We start from the raw sequence: 18,480 nt of genomic DNA, 5'->3' as shown, positions 1-18,480 counted from the left end.
AAGCAAAGCAAAACAAAACAAAAACAGGCATTTACTACAGTGAGCAAGCTTTGTCTACGGCTTTACGTGCTTACTGCATGTGTGTGGCAAACTACGTCCAACCACAATAAACGACATTGGCAAGAATGTTCCCAACGTCCTAATGTATAAAACTCCAAACTGATACTACCTGTCTGGTCAACAGTAGATGAGTGGATATATTATGGTTTCTTTATGTAAAAAACATCCCTCAACCATAAGCAGGAAGAAATTCTTTTTTTTTTTATTAACTTGAATATTTCTTATATACATTTCGAGTGTTAATCCCTTTCCTGGTTTCCGGGCAAACATCCCCCTCCCCTCTCCCCTTCCTTATGGGTGTTCCCTCCCCACCCTCCCCCATTGCCGCCCTCCCCCAACAGTCTAGTTCACTGGGGTTCAGTCTTAGCAGGACCCAGGGCTTCCTTCCACTGGTGCTCTTACTAGGATATTCATTGCTACCTATGAGGTCAGAGTCCAGGGTCAGTCCATGTATAGTCTTTAGGTAGTGGCTTAGTCCCTGGAAGCTCTGGTTGCTTGGCATTGTTGTACATATGGGGTCTCAGAGGAAGAAAATCTTAATACACAATCATGCTTGGATAGATAAATGCCTGCGTATTTGGTTGTGTGAATGCTTGTACAAATAAAAGTACTTAGTTTAGCGTCAATCAGTCCAAAAGAGGGTGCTTTGTGCAATTGACTCGTGTAAGTTTGCAGAGCCCCTGATCCATCTGCAAAGAGGTACAGGAGAATGTTCTGAAAAATAGTGTCCACCTAATTTAATGTGTTCTCCACTTGGATGAATACACTTACTAAATCATATCTTTTTAAAAGTACAAAGTGTATTATATATAAACTATATCTCCATAAATTTTTACACAGGAAAGGAAAAAATGGTAATAAAATGTCTCTTTTGAAAGGGAGTGGAGAGATCAGCAGTTAAAGGGGTTACAGCATAAACTACAGGATTAGAGTTTGAATCCCCACAACCCGCAGAAATGCCAGGTGGGTATGTGTTTTGTCTGTGATCCTAGCCTCAGAACACAGAGCTGGAAAAAAACCCAAGAGCAAGCTGCTAGTCATGCTAGCAATATCATCAACCTCTGGGTTCAGCTGCCTCAAAGAAATGGAGAGAGATGCTACGGATGATTCCTGGTATTAAACACGCGCGCGCGCGCGCGCACACACACACACACACACACGCACACACACACACACACATGCGCATACACACATATGGGAGCATACATCTACACACATACATTTAAAAGAAGAAAAAGTGCCTTTTTGTTGGGTATGATAATGCTTGCCTGTAATCTCAGCTCTCCTGAGGCAGGAGAGTCTCTATTTTAAGGTGGGCCTGGCTTATATCTATCATGATCCTGAGTTAAAACAAACAAACAAACAAACAAACAAGCAAACAAAAAAAAACCCTGGGGCTGGAGAGGTGGCTCAGTGGTTAAGAGCACTGTCTGTGGTCCTGAGTTCAATTCTCAGCAACCACATGGTGACTCACAACCATCTGTAATGGGATCTGATGCCCTCTACAGCGACAGTGTACTCACATATATAAAATAAATAAATAAATAAATAAATCTTTTTTTAAAAAAAAATACAAAACCCTAATGATCATCCTTCCTTCCACACTTATGTGCAATGTTTTACAGTGTGAGTAAGACTTGATGTGTAACCCTACATGTGTTTCCTTCCCCTCACGAATTACTCATAGATGACACAAGATAAACTTTTCAAAAAGGTTTTAGCAAGAAGCCATCTTTGAACTTCAAATTACTCAGGCATTTATAGGAATGCATGAGTGTTTTGTGACACTGACCTTGGCTTTCTCTGTTGCAGTTGCAATAATCAGAGCTACTTAAGTGGGCTCGGCTCTCCCCTCACTTCTGTCACAGGCTTAATGCTCACTGGTCTTTGGTTTCAGTTTTGTACTGTATTAAAAACTGCTCTGAAATGATTGCACAGCAGTCAGAAGCTACTGCCCGGTTACTCGGTGAAACCTGAGCGTCGTTATCCTTCGCCATGTCTCTCGGACAGTGTGGTGGTGACGCACAGACCTGGCCAGCATAGGTCACGAGGTCCACTCCCATTTTCAGGGTTCTACTGCCCTCTGCTGATCCCACATCTGGAATCCATGGAAAAGGAAGTCTCTGCTACTCTTTGGTCTTTGCTGATTCCATGTAAGCATAAATGGGACCACAGAACACACGGGAACTCTGTGATCCTTACTAATCCTACATCCTGCACCTATGGGGATGTGAGATCCTTGCTGGCCTGACATAATGGGTCCACGGAAACATGGAATCCACCTTCTGGTGGACTGGAGATCCACCTGGTGGATCTTGGAGAGCTTTAATTGACATTCTGCATTTATGGGGGGCATGGTCTCCATGGGAACCATGAGATCCCTGCATGTGAATGGAAATACATCTGAAACCCCAACCATCTCATGGTCACCCCAGTCAGATGATCTTAGTTCACTGTACACCATGCCCACTAAAAGACAAGCACAAATCTGTGTAAATCCAGGAAAAAATTCTTTTAAAAGTGAGGTGACTTTAAATATTAGATGTGATCAAATATGGGGCCCCCAAACTGAAGTTGCCATTGAGCAAGATGGCGTAGCATGTAAGTATGTCGAGCCTGCTGCCCAATTTGACAACTGAATTCCATCCATCGGACCTCACATAGCAGAAGGAGAGAGAACCAGTTCCCTCAAGTTGTCCTCCAAAAATGTGCTCTGGCATGCATTAACCATCTCTTTTATACACAAAACAAATAAATGCAATGGAAATCTTAAGTAAACCATTTTACTATGTTAATTCCATGTATTATTTTTCCATGGAATAACTAAAATGGCAGGCATCATGGCTGTGGATTACATTATTCCCTTTTTGTGCTCCAGAATTTGGTTTGCAGGCTCATTTTTTTTGGATTTCTCTAAATTTTTATTAAATATCTCTTTTGTCTACAGTTTGATCTCGTGGAAAGGAAAGGCTGAAGATGAAAAATCAGTTACATTTGTCGAGGACAGCACTCAGTCCTTGTTACAGAGAAAAGCAAAAGCTCTGTGGCACATTATCTTTGGAAAGATAATTTGCAGATTTTCTTTAAAAAGACCTCACAGGTCATGTCTGCCCCTTTCAGAGTGTATTCCACAAGGCAGATAAATCCTGTTGACCGAAGCCTCAAGTTTGCAGTTCCATTGCTGAAGCTGATTTTAAATCTCTGGCGTTCCCCTGGTTTGTGTCACACATCTTCGCTGGGAGCACGGTTGCCTCCCCATTGCAGGCTCATTTTGACAGAGTAGTTTTTATTTGCTTAGCTTTCGCTTTGTCCTTCTCTGTTTTGCTGAACGTGGACTGGACCTGTTGATGAGACCAGGACTCCTGATACCTGGCAATTGGGAGCAGGGTGTATGATGATCAGAGCTCCATTGGAGATGACATCAGGGCTGGTGGTGGTTTCAGCTTGGTCCTGTTTTATGTCTCTGTTTCTTTCCCCTGCTGGTTTAAGTTTGTCCTTTCATGAGCACATCCCTGGCTTTGGAGCTGGTCAAAGCAATGTCATTGAACTACACTGACTAGAGAGACTGGGGATGCTACTTCACGATCCTGACTTCTTTCTGAACCTTGGTATGCCCAACCCCAGGCCATAGCTCATGGGTAGACAGAGAGCTACAGATGCTGTCCAGTACAAAGTTATAAACTACTTAGACAGGACTTTAGTGATTTCCCCCCCCCTCTTTACTTGATTATATAGTTCTGAGGCGTAAACTTTATAGATGACGTCATCGAATCACAGGGTGTGAAGACCTATGGCATCTCTCCTGCGGGGCTGCTGCATTCTCAGCAGCGTGGCATTTGCAGTGTATGTCCCATTACACATAGTGTTGGGTTAATGGATTGCTGGTGCTGATTCCTCATGGCAATTTTCTTCACGTATCTTACCTTTGTTTCTATTACTACAGCAGAGTGGCTCCAACAACTTATTGCCACATATCGTTAATGGCCATAGCTTGCTCTGACTTTGTCTGGTTTTCTCCTCTGATCTTGAATCCATCTCCAAACTGCAAGCTGTTAATTCTTTTTTTTATAATATTTGTCTGATTGCTCCAGGCTTCTACTGAACAAAATATAACATCAGAAAATTAGAGTGCAGATCTGCATCTAAAAATGACCAAAATGAGACTGTTACCAACATTTCCTTGGCTCCCATATTTAACAGTGGGTGAGAAACAGGTCCATTCCCACATGGAAAAGATCACATCAATGAACCATGTTCACACCAACAAAGAGTCCCTAGGAAGAAGAAATTACAAAGACTCCCGTTGGGGTGGTGGGTGAGAATCAGGGCCAGTATTGTTTCTATTGTCTAGAAAGAATTTCTGGGTCCCCATCCTCCATGAAATCCAGAAGGTCCTTTCCTGTCTATTGTAGTCTGTCCACTGACGTGGGTATTGGCTCTTGGTGCAAACATTTGTAACCCAGGATGGAAATGTCTCCACTGATACAGAGATCTGTGGAGCCCTTGCCCAGCCTCGCTATCTAAAATGCCCAAATTCCTTTTAAGTACTGGCCCATGCCTCTGGCCCATCCATGTGTCTCTGCATTTAATAATGGCTGCCTTAATAATGGACTAGACGGCAGGCTAAGTTCTACAGTCTTGCCTCTACCATGCAAGCCAGGCAGAGGCCCTCAAGGCCTCCAATCTCAGTTAGCTCACTGTACTTACAGCTTAGCAATAGTTGGCTTTCCAGCACCGTTGAGGCTTAAGAGTGCACGGCTCCTATCGGTTTATGGAGATTTCAGGACACTGACCAGGGGTTTTCTCTATCAGAGCATGCTTTTTCTCTCCCTCTCTTCTTCAAACGGCTCTTTAATTTCTCCAATTCTCTCCTGATAATCTCCTAAAAAAGGTAAACTGTCAGCTAACATACACAATACTTCAGAAATTTCATATAGGTTTGCCAGTGTTCAGACTTTTGCTTTTCATCATACAGAAGACTCTTAGAGATTTTGATGGTGGTCACAGTGTGATCTTTTCCTGGGGAACTCTGTGCTGTAGTGAGTAACTGCTGAAGTTTCAATAGCTAGCATTTGGCCGCTAAGACAACTGCACCCACGTTGCTTTATAGCTTTACCACTTGCCTTCTTGTGGGAAATAACTATTTTCATTTAGTACCATGTGCAGCGATATAAAAAGATGAGATAGCTCACTGAGCCAAAGCATTTTCTTACCAAGATTGGTGCCCTATGTTTGAGACAGGAGACTCATGTGATAGAAAGTGGTCCTGTGATCTTCCCACAAGCTTCGGCACAAAAGCTTTCTCACACACAGCAAATAAGTAAAACTGTTTTTAAACAATAAAAAGATAGGCATTGACTTCCCTCAATGGAATTGCTAAAGGCAGCTGAACAAAAGTGCATAAGTACCTTTGCCTGCTAACAAAAGAGTTATGGGATTAAAGAAACTTGGGTGCCCTCCACATCTCATATAGTATGAAGAGAAAAAATCTCGTGCAAATATTTCAAGGAAAAGATTTGAAAGGACACCTGTAGGGGGAGGAGCTGATACTGAAATCTGGTTCCCTAATTGTTTCTTGATTGTTTCAGTAAAGATGGCAGAAGTTAATCTCTGGGTGAAAGTAAGGATGTGGCGTTTGGGGATCCCTGGAGGAAGAAGAGGGAAAGAGATAGAGAAAAGGCTTTTTGGCCAGGCTTTGGGGGAGGATCACGAACCATGTAAGGTCTGGAGACTACTAGAACGGATGACAGAGATAGCTAATGATGTTAGGGCTATAGATTCTTCGCCTAGCCATTGAGCTATCTGGCTAGTTTTAAATATTAAGGATGTCTAGTATTTTCCATTTTCGGCATTAAAGTGGGCTGGAAGTGAAGGCGGGCAGCCGGAGGAATGACCACAGAGGAATGGGGCGGCCTTCTTGGGAAAACCACAAGCTGGTGGTTTGGTGGAGCTGAGAGCCGGGCGGACACTGGTGGAGCCAGCTAGCCACAGGGCGGTTGGCCCACAGAGAGGGAGCACAGCTCCAGGATTTCATGGGAAAAGCGTGAGCTGCCATTGGGCAGAGCTGAATGAGACAGGGGGAGCTAGCGGATTGGCTGATCTGAGTGAGAGCAGAGTGACCAGGTGAAACTAGCCCTGGGGGCTGGATGCGATGGCTGTTACACCAGGCAAGGAGTAAGCATGCGTTTAAAATTACACGCAACAGATATCAGTCTCTTTTGCTCCATCATCTTCTAATTCTCTCTTCAGCTCATCTGTTAAGGTTGGGCTTGAAGTCTATCCCTGGCCTGATGAGACTCCATGGGAGCTGGCCATGGATGTATACAAGATGCCTTTTACAGACAGTGTTTAAATGGCAGATTCCCTTATAGCTCTTGTGTGTGGTGCAGACCTACCTACCTGGTCACTTTCTAGGAGTCTTCCCAAGGCAAGTGTAATGTGCTACTAAGTGAGACACGGGGGAGGCAACACACAGAACACACGAAATAATAAAAGGTGCCAGAAGGAAAAAGACCAGAAACACAGTCAGGCCAGAACTGGGTGAGTCTTGGCCACCTTTATTAGCCTAGGCTGACCTAAGTGGACCAGTTCCATTGCTTGATCCAGGAACGCAGGATCGAAACAAAACAAAAAGAAAAGTCAAAACGTTGGAGAGAAAGAGAGAGAGAGAGAGAGAGAGAGAGAGAGAGAGAGAGAGAGAGAGAGACAGACAGACAGAGATTAATACCGTGTGTCAGAGCTTCCTTTGACCTGTAAATGTCAATAAACTTTGAACAGCCTTTCTTTTCAAAGCAGATTTTAGCGGACCATGCATGCTAGGTTTCTATTCTGACATGTCTAACAACTGCAAATACTGGGAGCGTCTTTTTATTACACAGAACCATGTTGTGTGAAGATGAATGGCTCCAAGAGCTACATAAAACCCCTCGACCTAATCCTTTTTTGCCACATTGTTCTGTTTTGTTTTACATTAGGCAGGAAGCTGTTCTGGAAGAGGGCAGAAAAAGCATTCCTATTTTTTACCTTTAAAATATTTATTATGTAGCATATAAACTTAGTATGTGAAGAGATCTCAAATATGATATAACTTAATTTCTAAATTTTAAAATCTTTGAAATTTTATGTTTTGTCTATAGTTACACAAGTGTTTTGCAACCTAATGATACAATTAAATGGACAGGTCAATATTTTAAATATAAATATTTGAAGTATCCATTTCTTGACAAGGTGATAAACAAGTTCGAAAACTGGGTTTGAAAGACTAGAAAAAATAAATGTAAATGTAAAGAATAGATCTTTTTTCTTTTATTGAAAATAGACTATTTTCACACACAATATATCCTGATTATAGTTTTCCCTTCCTCCACTCCTACCAGTTCTGCCCCACCTCCCCTCCCTACTGGATCTACTCTCTGTCTCTCATTAGAAAATAACAGGCTTCTAATTAATAACAACCAAATACAACAAAATAAAATATAATATCAACAAAAAATGATGATGTTGAGGTTGGGTGTGACAATCCAACAGGAGGAAAAGTCAAAGGCAGCAGAGCACAGTTTAAAGAAAAAACATCTGGACAAGAACAACATCAAGTTATCCTTGAAGACAAGTCCTTTAGACTAATAGCAGACTTACAGCAGAAAACATCCAAGCCTGCAGGGCCCAGGATGGTGTGCTACAAGGCCGTAGGAAAATCTTCCAACCAACAGTACTATGCCTTATAAGGCCACCCTTTAAAAATGAAGAAATAAAGATTCGTATAACTTGAGGGAATTCTTGAGGCCAAGACGGGTAATTTTTTAAATGTTTAAGAAAATCCTATACTCAGAAATGGAAAAAGATTACAGCCAACATGGCAAATGTTAAGTCTCATTAGTCGAGTACGAGCAGGTTAGGAAAGTAGGAAAAACGAAACAAATGAAAACATAGTAACCACTGAACATTAGAGCTAGAGATAGGAACTAACTGAAGAATACTCAGAAGTAATGAAAAGAAAATGAATGAGATAACTCATATAAGTCCATAGCTTTGAATAATAATTTGAACTACAAAGACCAGAGTAGATGTACTAAACACTGCAACTCGGTATCATGATCCTTAAAAGAAACTCACCAGTAAACACATTTAGAAACTTCAAGTGAAAGGATGGAAAACGGCTTTCCAAGGAAATGGAATTTAAAAAGGGGGGAGGGGGCAGGAGTAGCCCTACTTTCACCAAGAAAAAGTAGACTTTAATATTTGAAAGGCAAGAAAACACAAGGAAGGCTTTTGTTGTATAAACATATAGGACTTCTTGCCAGTATTGGGAATTTCAAGGCATAAAAATACACTACAAATAGTGAAGGTTTCCCCACACATCTTACACCTGTAAGGTTTCCTCCAATGTAAGGTTTTTTATGTCTTTAAAACAAATAGAATAAATGTGTTGTTCCTATGCCTGTCCTCATTGAGCTTCCCATTTGGTGCAAGATCTCCAATCTGATATTTTGGTCTTTTTTACGTTAACTTCCTCTACAGGCTCTATCCACACTATTTATTCAATCTTTTTTTTTTTTAAGATAAGAACTTGCCACGTAGCATAAGCTAGCCTCAAATGTACTTGATAGCCAAAGATGGTGTCATGCCTCAGCCTTGGGGGCACTGCAATTACAGGCCTAGTATATCATTGCCCCTTCTATTTTTTTAGATTCTTAGGGCTCTGGTTCAGACTTAACACTTTCAGATTGCAAATAAGATATTAGCATGCCATTTAACAGTGTAAGAGAATAAAATAAAGTAGGATGTATGTAAAATTGGAGTTGCCATGCTCAGTGGTAGCAGCTGTATGTGCAGACCTCCTGGGAAGGATGCAGACTTCCTGCGCCCTGGCTGCTTGGATCTTCATGCCCAATCTGTGTGGTATATGTGGCAACATAGTTTTGATCTAGTTTCTCTCTAATGAAGAAGAAAGTTAAGGCAGGGTTTTATATTCCCTGCTTTCCTGTTTTATGTTAGACTTTATGGCTTTGCATTCCAAATTCCATTACAAAAGCTAAAATAGAAAAAATCTAATGCTCAAAAAGTTCCTGGGGTTTGTCTGGAAGCAAGACAATGAATCTAACAAGATTTCATTAAATGAAACTCCAATCAAAGGCAAGAATTTTTTCTATTGGTTTTATAAACTTTATCCCTAACGGGAAGATAGATTCAAAGTGAGGCTTAGAATAGATTTATTAGACCCCCTGAAAGGCTTCTGCAAAAATTGATTTATGTTTTAATGCAGTTCTGCCCCATAGGAATTGAGTTTCATATAAACCCAGAGTTGTGAAACCAACATTTCAGGAAACATGAAAAACTCTGCTTTTAATCTTAATTTTAAAATGAGCAAATGGTAGAAAAGCAGGTTGTTTTGCCATGACTGCCTCACCATAGTTACCTCAAGAATACCTTCAGGGATTGGTACCAGCAAAGTTCCAATTATGAAGTGAGTGTTTGGAGTTCGTCATGGACACCCCAGACACCATGCCTTGGGCAAGGTTCAGTAACTGTCAATGTTGTTTCTCACTCCTGTGGAAGGGAGACAGCAGGGAGGCACCGATGGCTCCAGAGTGGCTGGGATGCTTCCTCACATGTAGCTTCAGAGTGGGAAAGCAGACAGTAGAGCTGGAAGGTTCTCTGGGACAGGGAGGAGTGCTTTGGGGAACAAAGATGATGGGAAAGAAAGCCTTTACTTCATTGATGGGGTGATTGATGCTGTTTATAAATTGAAGGGATTCAGAATCACCATGGAAGCAAATCTCTGGGTGAGTCTTCAAGAGATTCCCTTGATTAGTTTGAGGTGAGGAGAGCCACCTAAGTGTGGCTGGGGTGCTAGACTGGAAAAGGAAAAAGCAAGCCACACACCAAGCAACATTCATCTCCCTTTGCTTCCTGACCCTTGATGCAATGGGATGAGCCATTCAGACTCTGAGACCATGAAGTTCCTGCCACATTAGGCTAGACCCTCAAACTATCACCAAAAGGAATATTTCATTCCTTAACTTGTTTTTGTCAAGTGTTTAGTCACAGAGACAAGATAGAAGTGAATGCTGCTGATGATTAAAAGCTGGCAAACTGGGTCATAATCATCTAACCTTGTTGATCATCATCTCCAGGGCCAGTGAACAAACGACATCGTTATGTCGGTTGGAGAGATGGGATGCAGTTCCTTTCCCCAACTTTAGCTACAATTCATTAGGGAACAGGAGTCCACAAAGCAAGGGGTATTCTCAGAGGACAAAGGGACCTGCAGGGTAAGAAATAAATAGATTGACTATGTTAGTTGTCACAGGTTCCATTCAGTTTTCACCAAAGTCACTGACATCCGAAGCATGCGGTGCCTAACGAACACAGCACAGTTCAAATGTCAGAATCTTTTTGTTTCTGGTGTGATTTTTCAAATAGGAAACCCCTGTTCTTGGAAAACATAAGCATAGCCTATGAAGCAACCTGGTAACTTCCTGAGGCAGGCAGGACATGCATGGTCTGTAGCAGCGCAACGAAATGGTTGACCCAGAACCACCAAAGAGCAGAGTGACCATGAAAAAGATTCAATACATGAAACACATGGAATAAAACGTCATCAAAATGTCAAATGAGCACAAACTTCATCTTTGAGATATGGTATTGTAAGGCAGGAAGATGGCTCAGTGGGTAAAGCATTTACTGTCTAAGCTTGAGGGCCCAAGTTCAGACCCCAGACCTAGGTAGAGCTATGCACAGTGTCATTCCAGTGTGCCTGCGATGAGATGCAGTCAGCCACAGGGGAAACCTGGAATCCCATGGGCCAGCTAGCTTGTCTCAAACAAGGAAGACAGGGATTAGTACCTGAGATTTACTTCAGACCTCTGCACTGACACCAAAGCCCATGAACCTCACACACACACACACACACACACACACAGAGAGACAGAGACAGAGACAGAGACAGAGAGAGAAACAGAGAAACACAGAGAGACAGAGAGAAACAGAGAGAGACAGAGACAGAAAGAGGGAGAGGGAGAGAGGGCTAAACTGCATGTGGTATTGTGCTTGCCTTGGAAATGGTCTTAAGGCAGGGCAGCTGTTCTTGTGAGCTTTGCTTTCTCTTTCTCTTCTCTCTCAGTTGCTTCTTTACTCTTTACAGTGGAAGGGGATGCTAAAAATGATTGTTTAAAGATTTGTAAGTCAGTAAGTTTAGGAGTTTGACTCAACCATTTACTAGAAAAGGCCCCATATGTTCTCAGTGTGAGAGTTTAGGGTCAACACACTAACGGAAGTCTGTTTATAGAGCCTTCATCCACTTTCCCCCAAGTCTGTTTATAGAGCCTTCATCCACTTTCCCCCAAGCATTGAAACTAGGTGAACCTTCTTGTTAGGGAGATGCACAGTAATCTTTCACATAGTCAGTTCTGGTGTGGCCATAATGTCTTTAGAAACTCTTCACCTTTCTGTGGAAGGAATTGAATAGAACTGCCCAGTGTCCCCATGGCCAAATTTGTCATGGCATTTGACCAATGTCTAATAGTTGTTTCATTTTATTTCTGGATACTTCACCATGTTTCCATGATGTTACAATTTATTGAATACCCGTGAGGTCACAAACTACATTGGCTTCAATTTGTCAAATGGTCCTGATCTCCCTTGATAGCTGGCCTTTGGCAAACATTAAGTTCTTTTGTGCCATTCTTAACCACAATTAATAACTCTCAGATCACATGTCATACAAGTTAGTTTATCCATCCACCCATCTGTCCATCTATCCACTCCTCTTTCCATCCTTCCAGGTTACAGCATGACCATAGAAGGGTGAAAGAGCTCACAGTGCAGTATAAGAAATTCAAAGTGGCAGGGGGAGAGGTGCAGAGTCACTGTGGCAGTGAGATGAGACGGTACGGAGCCACTGCAGACCCGGAGGTGAGCTTCCAAGGGTTTCGGGGCTGCACCTGGGCCACAGACTTCAGTCAAGATAGAGAGGTGAAAGGTTGTGGAGGCAGGATATAGGGCTGATTCCAAATGGGTGAATGGATGAGGGGACATGAAGTGGCTCAAGTGGGTCCTGACAATCAGTAGAAACGAAGCTGAGCAGAGGTCCCCAAGGACAGTCAGTCAGAGTTCTTTGACTGTTGGTGCCTTTGACGCACACACCAGGTGATCAGATGACTGTATCGCCTGCATCACTAGGGGTTCTAAACATGATGTGAGGGTGTTCACAGATGTAGACCATCTTGAAAGATGCAACTCGTACACATGAGATCATATATGTATCTCTATAACCTTTTTCCCAGTCTGACATTGCTTACATTAGTCAGTGCTATATGTGTAACAGGTAACTCACTATAAATCACTCACCCTGATCTTGACTGATTGATGTTCCTAGAGTCTGGACAGTAACAGGGCATCTTGTCTGTTTTTTTCTCCTTGAGAGGATACTGCTATTCAGCCAGTCTACAAGCAGAATCCTACTCACTCAGCATAGAGCCAAAGGCTCGTCCCCAACCTCAAACAGCAAATACTAGGCTGTACCTGAGACCCCAGAGAAGACAGTGCCTCCTGGATTGGATGCCTAAGCTGAGCTTCCTTCAGTGCGAGCCCTGGGCTTGCGATACTCCCCCACAGACGCTCTTCTGCCCCTAAGTTACACCTCCACAGCAGATGACTGCTTCTGGAAACTGGTGAAAAGGTGGGTAAGAGCCTCTGCCCCTCTTCTTTCGAATCACCTTAGTACCTGTGACCAATTCCTCTAAGTTCAGACTGAACTGTCAGCCTGGCTCAGCCAGCCTAAGAGGAGCTATTAGTAGGAGACTTAGACCATCTGTGGACTGGGAACAAGCAGGCTGGGGAATAAATATTTAGAATCGGGATTTGAAAACCACAAAGAAACAGCTTGTCAGTCAGACTAAACTTTCCTATTACAAATCATGAAATGAAGATCAAGAAGGGGAAGAATGTGCCCAGGGTCACCATGAAGTAAGGTCAGATGCTGGTCTGTAAACCTCCCTTGCTGCCTCTCATCTGATGACTTCGTCCAGCCATTAGTGCCAGGGGAGAGCTGTGCACTAAAGCATGGGCATGTCACCGCTCCAGAGACCACACCAAGGTCCAGACGGGTCCGGTCTCCAGTGGCGAGGCCTGTGGTCAGCTGGCCCTCCTTGAACAAGGGAATCATTGAGAGCATTACAAGAACTCCATTTTGACTGCCTCTTCATTTGTTTTTAAAGTCTACAAGGGAAAGTTTGCCAGTGAGGAACTGGGATGAAGAGCCGTAATTTGCTCAGTAATTTCATCATTCTGCAAATATAGTTACAAGAGAAGGTCAGGCCGTCTCACAATTCCATATACAAACTCACATTTGTAAGTAGTTATTCAGAGATGCGTCATCACACTGTGCATTTGTTAAGCAGAAATGAAAATTTCCTCTTTGGTGTTTCCTAAACCATCAAGAGTAGGCACGCGCCTCTACATCCTTCGTGCTCTCTGAGGAAGAGAAGTGACGGGATCCATATTGACCTGTGAACTGTCAGTTTCTTGGTTTTATTCCCATGCAAACATTGTAAATCAGCAACAAGGTTTAACTTTGCAAAAAATTAAAACTAATGTTCCAGGGGCTGGGGAGCTGGCTCCATGATTAGGAGAATCGTGGAGGACTGGCTGAGCTTACAGAGACCTGACTTCAGTTCCCAGCATCCACACCGTGTCTCTCAGTGGTCTCAAACTCAAGTTCCAGGATGTTACACACTCTCTTCTGCTCTCTGCAGTCACCAGGCATGGGGACACACACACACACACACACACACACACACACACACACACACACACCACACACACAAGCACACAGTGCACATAAATAAAAATAAATCTTTTTAAAAAATGAAACCTCGCCCTGTTCCCTTTTCTAAAGGAGCATGTATGCAGTGTTGTAGTAAGGTATATAGTGTCTTTCAAATAACGAATATCTCCAAAATAAAAGCAATTCCAAGAAAGAAATTAGCCAAGAAAACAAATTAGAACTGGTCACACTTGTCCTGATTAGTTCACTGACCCCCATAAACAGTCTAAAGGTAGCATGTGAGAGGAAGCCATAGATCTCTAGAAGTTGGGTCAATTGACATCCTGGAGTGTTCTCCCTAGGATGAGAAGCCTTCATCACAGGGCAAGCACATCCCAGACCTGTAAGGGTTGCTTTGATCAAGCCTGGAAAACAATGGAATCTGAATACCCAAAGGCTTGCCTAACAGGACAGCAACAGTTAAGACAGCTGACTTTCCCCAGCTCTGGAATACATTGATTCGTTGATTAAATGGGCTTGGGTAGAGTGTCAGAACGCACACGGAGGTCGGAGGATAACGTGCAGGAGTCATGTCTTTGCTTCCACCATGCAGGTTCAGGGGACTGAACTCAGGTCCTAACTTGGGGGCAGGTGCCTTTCCACACTACCATGGCAATGATGAGTATTTGGATTTCCCTTTACAAAGTAAAACAAAAGATACAGCCGCTTCTGCGTCTTCTCCCATGCTCCTCTCTTCAACAGAATAACAGTGCTTCTATTATCATATGTAGGAGAACTACAGAGAGAGACGCTAAGACCTGAACAGTGGGGCACACAGACCATTCCACTGCAGCTCCTGCCTCACGGGATCGTGCCACCCTGAACAGCTTGTCACCATGTGTCATGGGGACTTGCATGTGCAAGTCCCCCTGACTTCTCTAAGCAAAGCCAGTGCCGCTGTGAGAATGGCTATGCTGCGTCACTGCCTCTCCAACCTCGCGTGTTCTTCGGTTTTCTTTGGCATAAGCACATGTGTCAAACCCACAGGCTCTGACAGCAAAAGGACAGACCGCTGGCCAGGACAATCTGAAGAAACAACCTGGCTTCTTCATGTGGTGGTAGCTTCTAGACTTAATCTTTGTTGCAAAATCTGACTATTTTTTCTCCAAGTTCACGAGGTAGCCATTTTCTTCAATGGGCAAAACTGAATTATCGGAATGGCTAAGTGGATGAAGATAATTGTTACCAAGTCTGATGACTTGAATTAGACCTCTGGAGCTTGTACAGTGGAAGGAGAGAACCAACGCTAGCCAACCTGTCCTCTGAATCTCTGAATACACACACACACACACACACACACACACACACACACACACACACTTTGCGCACACGCACACACACACAGAGGAGATAAATGAATATAATACAACTTCATAAAAACTATTATTCCATATGCCATCCATCGAGTACAGCATGTGACCTGTGCTTAAGTGGACCTTGTTTAGGTGGACGTAGCCATGCACTCACATTCCTGTGCTCACATTCTTGCTGATAGCATCTTCCGTCACCCAGTCCAGCGCTTCGCAGGGCACAGTTTTAAATTCCATGGGTGCAGACATTTAGGATAAACTAGTTCTGTTTCCACAGGGGACTGGCATGCATTTATACAGCTTGGTGGGACTTCTTACGATCTAGAGTCACATTGTAAGAAAAGCCGGTGTGACTTTGCTCCAAACAGTGGCCCGATCAATGTTTTTAGTGTTGGAAACTTCCAGACTCTAAGCCCATCTGCAGAGGAGACAGATGTGATTCACTTCAGTGGTGCTTCTGGGTCTGACCTAGATGTTCATCACGGCAGCACTTGACCTTTAAGAAGGCTGTATTTTTAAAAATCCAAGGAATTCATTCAGGAAGTGAGGAGACTGGAAAGTCCTGCTGAGCAGTCATACAACCAAGAGAAAAAAAAAAAAAAAAAAGGTCTCATAGCTACCACTGAATCTCCTGTCAGACTTAAAGTACTTAAGCTCATTAAAGCCCCTTTGTAAATTTTATCATATATAAACAGTGGGGACATATTTTATTTCTCATTAACCTTGTTGCTATCGTCATATCCTAAATGTATTTATTTGGTTGTAATGTATTTGATGATGTGCTTGTGGTCAGAAACAACTTTTGACAAGGCATGGGGCTGAGTCTGCACTCAAGAAATTCTGGTCTCTGCAATGATTTCTTTGTTTGGGATTTCACAGAGTGTCCCGAGCTAGAAGGAGACAGAGAAGGACAGGACAGACTTCCTGCAACAGAGCAACAAAAATAAAATAAAAATAGAGACACTGCTGCCCTCCAGTGGACATCTGGAGAAATGGAAAGGTGTTGGCATTCTCGAAGTTGTGTTGGATTTCACAGAAATGTTTCATATCTCTTGAGCAAAAGACAGCCTGCTGTCTTCATTATTTAAGGTGGATACCACGAGGCTTTATGCACCCGTGAGAGAAAGCACATTTTATAAAGGGTTTTGGAAAACTTGGATCTAAGGAATGGGAGAGAAGCTGTGTAAAAAGCTTGGAACCCTCACAATTTGTTTAAGGGGAAATGAATTGAAAAGAGACATTGTTCAGTCAATATTTAAAACAAGGAGTCTCTGGGGATCAAGAAGTTATCCTCCAGCTTTACATATGGAAGGTTTGGCAGTGAGAGAACATGTCTTTTATGGAGAAATTTTAATGTACGGGAGAAAGGGGAGAAGATGAGGAACAGCCGCTGAAGGAAGGACTGAGAGGGAGGACAGTCTGCAGCCCTGAGGCTGGCCCAAGCCACACGACTGCTTAGGGCAGGATAGAGTGGGGGACATCCACAGACCCGAGGCTGGAATGAGCCACACAACTCTGAGGGGAGGGACAGAGTGTGGGACCGCCACAGTGGGGCTGGAATGAGGGCAGGATGAGCACATCCACTGCTGAGGCTGGAGGGGCTGCTGAGGGACAGAGTGTGGGACCGCCCACAGTGGGGGAGTGAGGCTGCAGGATAGGAGTGGGGGACATCCACAGCGGGTGAGGCTGGCCCAAGCTGAGGGGAGGACACCGCCCAACTGCTGGCCCAAGCCACAACCAACTAGGGCAGGATAGAGCAGGGGGATATCCACAGCAGAGTCCACAGACCCGAGGCTGGAATGAGCCACACAGCTGCTGAGGGGAGGACGGAGTGTGGGACCGCCCACAGTAGGATGAGTCCACAGCCCTTAGACTGGGTGGAGTCATGCTTCTCACAGCTTCTCCTCAAAGCCAGGTGTTGGCTGTGGGAAGAAAACCAGGACAAGAAGCACGACAAACACTGTGTGTGCATGAAAATACCTCAAGATCTCTTGTTCAGCCAAATCATATATATTACACCAATGGGGCGATGTTTTAACAGGTAAAGGGCTGGCCATGCTGGATCTGCAGCAGCCATGTAAGAAAGCTTGGCACAGGGCAACATACATGTAATCTCTGTGCTGGAAGGGTGGGCAGAGGCAGATTCCTAATGCTCGGACAGCCCAGCCTAAGTGGCGAGTCCTGGTTATCAGTGAGAAATCCTGTCTCAAAAAAGACAAGAAGATAGCTTGTAAGGGACCCCCTTAATGCTGCGATATTTAAAAGCCATTCCTCATGTTATGGTGACCCACAACCATAAAATTATTTTCTTTGCTACTTTATCACTGTAAATTTGCTACTGTTATAAATTGTAATGTAAAAGTCTGTGTTTTCCCACGGTCCTGGGCCACCCCTATAAAACAGTCATTTGCCACAACTGACAACTCACAGGTTGGAAACAATGACCTAGATGACACACACACACACACACACACACACACACACACACACACACACACACACACACACACACACGCACACACACACAGGCACACACACACAGGCATGATACATACAGAATATGTGTGTGTAAATGAGAAGGAAATGTAGGTCAATAAGGAAGACCTCTGAATTGAATAAACTGACAGCTAAGGCTTCCCATGTGAGATGGAATCTATCAAAATGGATGGATGTGAGTTAGAAGCCACACTCTTCTGCTTGGAATCTACAGAGAAACAGACATAGGCTCTGGCCCTTCCACGTTTGAAGAATATTACGTGTGCTTGTGTGTGTGTGTGTGTGTGTGTGTGTGTGTGTGTGTGTGCATGCGTGCTGAGACCACAGGGGTGTGCCTACCTCTCCCAGTTAACACAGCACTGGGCTTCAAACTCACGGCCTTAGGCAAGCATTCTGTCAACTAACTAAATCTCCAGGCCAACAGAGGATTTTCTGGAGAGCTGTGAGCACCTAAAGATGGTTAGGGGCTTTCTTTCCTTTCTTTCTACACTCCAGATTTTATTCCCCTCCTGGTCCACCCTTCGACTGTTCCACATCCTATACCTCCTCCTTGCCTCCCTGTCTCCCTGTCTCCACGAGGATGTCACCACCCCACCCACCCCAAGACTTCTAAACTTCCTGGGGCCTCCAGGAAGGTTAGGTGCATCTTCTCTGACTGAACCCAGACCCGGGAGTCCCCTGCTGTGTATGTGTTGGGGCCCCCATCTCAGCTGGTGTCTGCTGCCTGGTTGGTGATCCAGTGTCTGAGAGATCTCAGGGGTCTAGGTTAAATGAGACTGCTGGTCCTCC

At 43.8% G+C, this 18,480-nt stretch overlaps 1 pseudogene; it reads left to right on the top strand.

Annotated features, from left to right (window-relative positions):
* The first annotated feature begins 6,211 nt into the window (after window positions 1–6,211).
* The window catches only part of LOC116895892, a 43,251-nt pseudogene continuing 30,982 nt past the window's right edge, over window positions 6,212–18,480 (top strand).

Source organism: Rattus rattus, chromosome 3, assembly GCF_011064425.1.
Source record: "Rattus rattus isolate New Zealand chromosome 3, Rrattus_CSIRO_v1, whole genome shotgun sequence".
NCBI lineage: Eukaryota > Metazoa > Chordata > Mammalia > Rodentia > Muridae > Rattus > Rattus rattus.
This window is presented reverse-complemented; position numbering and strand designations above follow the sequence as displayed.